Raw genomic sequence first — 6,508 nt, 5'->3', positions numbered from 1 at the left:
TGCTTGCTGGCTTGCTTGCGCGCGTGGGTCTGCACTGACGCTGTCGCCTTTGCGTCAGTTAACGCGCTTGCACCGATGTATACACACACTGACGCACACGTGCGCTGACTACATTCACGAGCATTAAATCCCAGCGCACATGTGTGTGCGAGAGTGCGACTTCGACGACGACACTGAGAGTGAGGCGACAGCGAACTATACAGACGGCCAGAGTGTGCCAGAGACACAAGAAACGATGCTGGCGCAGTGACGGAGTGACTAGCGGTGGCACCAACAGTTTGCCACCAGCCGCCTGCCTGCAGCACGCAGAGTAGGGAAAAGAAAGCCAGTGAAGCACGGGAATCACGTACCAGTGTTCAGACGATGTCCTGAAACTTTCCTGTCGGCACGCCTTTTTGTTCTCTCGCTAACTGTGCAAACAAGTGACACAAAAAGTTTACTTCGACGATTTTGAGGAGGAGTTTCGTGGTTAGTAACAAAGAGTTTTTTTCTTTCTGGTTCTGCGTGTGGGTGTTTGTGTAACTTCTTTGACTTTTGTGTGAGTTTCGCTCTTTTCTTTAAAGCTCTTTCTCTATTTCTGTCTCTTTCTCTCCATCTCATTCTTTCTCTCTCTGTTTGTCTTTCTCACTGCCCCTCTCTCTCTGTCTCTGTCGTTTTTTACATTTAGTCAAGTTATGACTAAATGTTTTAACATAGTTGTATTTTTTTCTGTGTGTGTGTGTGTGTGTGTGTGTGTGTGTGTGTGTGTGTGTGTGTGTGTGTGTCCCTCCCGTACTCTCTCTCTCTCTCTCTCTCTCTCTCTCCCTGTGTTCTCTCGCTGCCTATCTCTCTCTCCCCCCTCCCCCACATTTTCTTTCTCTCCCAAGAGTTGTACATCGATTCAGGTGAGTCAGAGTTGGTGCTTTCTGATTGTTTCCTTGGGATTCTTTGTGGTAACTAGAGAGAAAAATTAGTAGCCGCCTTCCTTGTTTAGCATAAGACTGAGAATCTGACGTGTGACCTTGATCGATATTTTCCAACACCTGTGTAAACTCAAGAGAAGTGGTGACACGAGTGTAATCGATGATTGTGGGTATTGGCTGTTAACGTGTCTTCAGTTTGTGTTTATTTTGATATAGTACTTACCCATACTGATTGGTCCTGGCTATTCGTTGTTGAAATTAGAGCTAGCTTCTCGAGTTCCATTATTGATAGAACGTTAAAAGCTAATTACACAGTTTACATTGAACAGGGCTGTTTGTGGAGGGTTCGATAACGGCTCACATAAACAAAGATTTCGTCTCGGAAACCCCACATGTTACTTAGACTTGAATTAGCGTAAGATTGGTATGGGACACGTGCCTAAACAATCGAGGAAATAACGGTTGCAAAATAATGTTTGTACGGTAAAAAATCTATCTGAAAGTAACGTCTTTTTTTTAATTTTTTTTTTAATAGATCGCAGGTGTGTTTCACTGTAGCTCGTTCTAGTGAAACAACTGTTCACAAACCTCGATTAAAAAGCTTACTCTTGTTAAATGATTTTTAATTTGAACAACCTTGAAATATAATGACACGTCGCTGGACATTTAGCAGATTCAATAATTCTCAGCCCGTTTGTGTGTTGTGTACTATTTGATCGAATTTAGCATCGTGCACCTGCATCGTTGTGAGGAAACACTAATGTTTTGCACAGCACAGAGCTTCAGTCCATACATAATTATGTGCTTTTATGCAGTTACCGTTCACCCATGCATGTGTCTCTTTGTATGAAACAAAGAATATGTATGTATTGACACCACCTTTCCATGAAACATTCAAAGATAGGTTTGACAAAAAGAAAGTAGTTTGTAACTTGTTTAGAATTAAAGTTGCTGGTAGGCCTTTTTATTTCCAATTTTGAAAAAAATACTGCAGGAATTCATTTCTAGTCTGCAGATACAGTTTGATGTACAGACCTGTCTTCCCAATCGTCTGTATAAAACAAAGAGCCTGTTTTCGACTATCTTTTAGAATAACACCCAATTACACACGTACAAAGAAAGTAAAGGTTAACTTGTTTCGTTCCAAAATGGTAAAGTAATGATTCTGACGTCTGCACAAGCCTTTAACCCCATCAGAGTCATTATCCGACGACTCGATATAATAAATCTACGTTGTTGGTCGTTCTGCATATGTTTAGTCTCACACAGATTATTACTTTTCGAAAGCTCCGTTACTTTCACTTACCGATGGTGATAAGGTTCCATAATGATTAACGTGTTTGTTAACTTTCCTCGACATCGCCTTGCGAAGCTTTTGTCTAATTTATATTTGTCGAAAAAAATGAACACCCCGTGCACAGACAAAAAACAAAACAAAAAAAACCCCTCTCCACCCTAGATACCTCGCCATCTATTAAAGCATTTTTGATGTAAAAGTTAGACAAAAATATAATTCGCCAAAATTATACTTAATTCAATTCCCACTTGAATATTACGTCAATGTATAGTTTCTACTTGTTTCATTTCTGAGTGTGCTAGACTCCATGTCGTCCTTTAATCAAGATCAACCAAATCGTTCCCCCTTTTCGTCGCATCTGAAAACGTGTCTGTGTGTGTGGCGGTCAAAGTCGTGCTTTTTCTGTGTTCATTATTTGTCATTCGTACTACTAACTCTCTATTAGCAGTTCGCCTGTCATGGTGACCTACTGACAATGACAGCACGAGTTGCACGAGCCAGGCAACACACAGGAAGGAAACAAAAGCTGACCTGCTTTTAATCCATACATTGTTAATTTAGTGGTCTGGGACGGGAAACACATTTTGTTTATTTAAAGAATACGTTAGGGAACATTCAGCAATCAATGTAACTTCAGCAATCAATGTAACTGATTTCGGTTTTGTAATGAGCGCAAAATGGAATTAGGTGTACTTGTTGGGAAATGATTTGGTTGTAGAACAAAAATGAGTGTAGATTGGGTACTCATTCGAGACTCTCTGCAATACTTAGACGTTCCCCTTTTTCTCTGGAGAGTTTGGTGTCATTCGTATTAATCTCTGGAAATCGGTTTGAGACGATCGGACCATTAAAATTATGAACATACAATCACTTAGCCGTACACTACGTACCTGAACCTAGTCAACGGATAATAACAATAACAATAACAATAACAGCACTTTATTGTCCATTAAAATATTACATAAAAATGGAAATTTTTCTTCGGCACACCCTGTCTGCCTGTAAACGATTATAACAACAATTGTATAGGACGACACACATAGAACATAAAACATAAAAGGGATACAATCAAATATGATATTGCACTATGTAAATTTACCCTCTCATATCACAGGAGTTGGGTTTCACAGCCGAGTAATCACATTACAAATATTTCCCACACACCTTCACATGTACACATTGTTTGTTTTTTCCCAGCCGACCAGCCTCTACGTGATGCGAGAAGAATTTAAAATGGTGACTGCAGAAGGCAGGAATGACTTTTTAAACTGGTTTTTGCGTGCCAAAGGGACCTTATAACGTTTACCTGAAGGGAGAATTTTGAAACAGGGGTTGAGAGGATGGATCGGATCACGGACAATTTTGAGAGCTTTCCGCTTAATGGCAGCTTCGTAGAGACTGGTCAGCTGTCGTTGGGGTTGCCCAACAAGCTTGCTAGCCGTCGCAACAATGCGGTGGAGTTTAGCTTTGTTTTTAACATTTGTGGTACCATACCATGTCACAATGTTAAAAGTCAGTATGCTTTCAATCAAACTGCGATACACAAGTTCCATAACACTTTGATTGACATTAAAATATTTAAGCTTCCTGAGAAGAAAAAGTCGCTGCTGAGCTTTCTTATAAACAGCATGAACATGATCACTAAAAGTCAGCTTATTGTCAATTGGAACCCCAAGATATTTGAAGGTTTCCACAAGTTCAACTTCCTTGTCGCTTATTCTCACTTTTTGGGGACCACAATTATCACTCTTTCCTCCAAAAATCATTTCTTTTGTTTTGCCTACATTCAACTGCAAGAAACTGGACTTGAACCATTCATTCAGAAGATCAACTTGGGTAAAATACTTTGACAAAGTTTCGTCGTCCTTCAGACGCCCAATGAGGGCCATGTCGTCTGCATATTTAATGAGGGCTAGAACTGGATCATTTAAAAGCATGTTGTTTGTGTAAATGGAAAAAAGGACAGGAGAGAGAACACAACCTTGTGGGGCCCCGGTGTTTAAAACAACTTCGTCTGAAAGCACAGAATGACCAAACAAACGGTTGCTGAGGCTGACACGTTGTGGCCGATCGCATAGGAACTCCCTGATCCAGAAAATCAAATTATTGTTCACATCTAACTGGACTAACCTCTGGATAAGTATATGGGGCTGAATCGTATTAAAGGCTGATGAAAAATCCATAAAAAGAACTCTAACCGTGTTCCCTGCTGTATCTAAATGGCTGACAATCATGTTGATAAGCGTGAGTGTAGCATCTTCGACGCCTCTTTCCCTTTTCTTCAAAGCCTGAAGGCTATGCGCCAAGCTGTTACTAAAATATGCCGGTTTTTGAGTCGCAGGGTGTTTCGAATGTTTTATTGACCTTATACTATTATTTGAAAGCTGTAAACCTCTTGGATGGAGATTTTTTTAAGTGTGCAGTTCAATTTCAGGTGGATCGTTTGTCTTGTTTAATGTCTTAGTGGGAAGTTGACATTTCGTTATAGAGTTCCCACTGCGAGCCGTTTTTCTTTTGTTTCCTGGGCGCAGTTTTTAAAAATTAATATAACACTGCGAAGAGCCGAATTTCTTTCATGAATCATTAATTGATGCAAAATCACCAGCTAGTTTTTGCTTTAATGACTTCAAAGTGAACACAACACATGCTTTTTTCTCTGCACGCCTGTGTTAAAACAACCACCCTCCCACCCCCACAGTCCCCCACTCCCGCCCTGCCCCCCACGGAGGAAAGAAGACAAGAAGAGTAATAGTACTTTAAAGGTAAAGTATTGAAGTAGCCACTTGGAGAAGTTTTGTCCAAGGCACATTCGCTGTGCGGTATTTGATACGCCCTTGGTAGGATTTGCTCATAAATGCTCCGTAACTATGATAATTAGTGTAAAAAATGTTAATCGGCGAACGGTTTGGTTCTGTGTGAGAGTCCCGACTTCCGTTCGTCGTCATGTTTTATTCAGTGCTGGTAGGTACGCATTCTTTTGGCACTGTCACACGAAAACTGTTGGATTCAGGAATCCTCTTCCAAAAGTTAAGGACCGCGGTCAAGAAAATGAGTCAGCTTTCGTCGTGGAGGCATATTGATATTGCTACAGTGCATTATTTCGTTAGTGTGTCACCTTGTAACCACAACTTGGTGAGCATCAATCGGCGCCAGGACCCGCTAGTAGCATGCGCAGTCAAAGTAAAGGAAAGAGAGAATGCTTTATGTCCTACAGGCTAAATATTTTGCCTCTTAAGGACAAGATATGGGTTATATGATTCGAGTTTTACGCCCTCGCGGCTTTTGACGAGATACACATGTGTATGCGTGTTTAGGTGATATCAGCCATCTGCACTTATGGCAGAATGACCGAGATCTGTTACGTGCCATTGTGGTGACACGGGGGTGGGACATGGCTTCCGTCTCTGGGTCTGCACTTAAAGTTGACCCGTGTCCGTCCCGGCCCGAATTCGAACCTGCGACCTTCCGATCACAAGCCCAGTGCTCTACCAACTGAGCTACCGGGCCCCCTGCAGTCAAAGTTTGTGCCCTGGCACGTTTTGCATCGATTTCATAGGACTTGAAAGCGACCTTTTCCCCCAAAAAATCACAATCTTACCGCGTGCTTTGCATGGCGCAATAAAACTGTCTGCCAAAAAAATGTTTCTAGCGCAACACTTAAAATTGTTAAAGACCTTTTGTGAATTAAAAACAAAGGCAAATTTCAATCAAATTATTGGACGCTTGAGTTTGAACGAATGTTCAAAGATTGTATACTTTTTCTTGACCGTTTCTTTAAATGTTCTTAACCTTCTTATATCTAGCGAGTGCGTGCTTATTTTACGCTGAACTTGGATAAAACATAGGACACAACGTAAGCAAACACCGAGTTCAATGGAGAATAATTATACCGTCTCGAAAGAGTACTCAACTCTGCATTTTTGATGTGAATAATTGAACGTACCAACGCGATTTCTAAGCTCTTCCACGTGTGTGGTGTCATGATTTTAACCCCCAACCCGAAAGATGTAGCTCTTGTAGTGCTCCTTTAAATGCTGGCTTCACGCCTCGTCGGCCAATGTGCGGTGTCTGCTAAGTGCTTTAGTGCTGTTCTCACACAATTGCACATGTCACAGCGGTCACACTCTGTATAACATTAAGGAAATATTAGTATTTTTCCGCAAAAGGATTTAGGCCAAATAAAAATATATGTTGGTTTAGGGTAACCCGACCGACCCTATTTTTTCCGCCGACCCTAAAACTTTTTTTCATTTCGAACAAAAACACCCAACTTTTGGCACATTTTGCGAACCATACCGAGACTAAGGGA

The 6,508-nt window shown here is 41.1% G+C and overlaps 1 protein-coding gene across 1 annotated transcript in view; it reads left to right on the top strand.

Annotated features, from left to right (window-relative positions):
- The first annotated feature begins 234 nt into the window (after window positions 1-234).
- Window positions 235-6,508, top strand: part of LOC138982857 (G-protein coupled receptor dmsr-1-like) — a 67,252-nt gene continuing 60,978 nt past the window's right edge. Inside the window, exon 1 of the mRNA XM_070356226.1 lies at window positions 235-468. The gene's annotated coding sequence lies outside the window, so the exon portion shown is untranslated. The remainder of the gene's footprint in view (window positions 469-6,508) is intronic.

Source organism: Littorina saxatilis, linkage group LG12, assembly GCF_037325665.1.
Source record: "Littorina saxatilis isolate snail1 linkage group LG12, US_GU_Lsax_2.0, whole genome shotgun sequence".
Classification (NCBI taxonomy): Eukaryota; Metazoa; Mollusca; class Gastropoda; order Littorinimorpha; family Littorinidae; genus Littorina; species Littorina saxatilis.
Note: the sequence above shows the minus strand (reverse complement) of the source record. Positions and strands in the feature narration are given on the sequence as shown.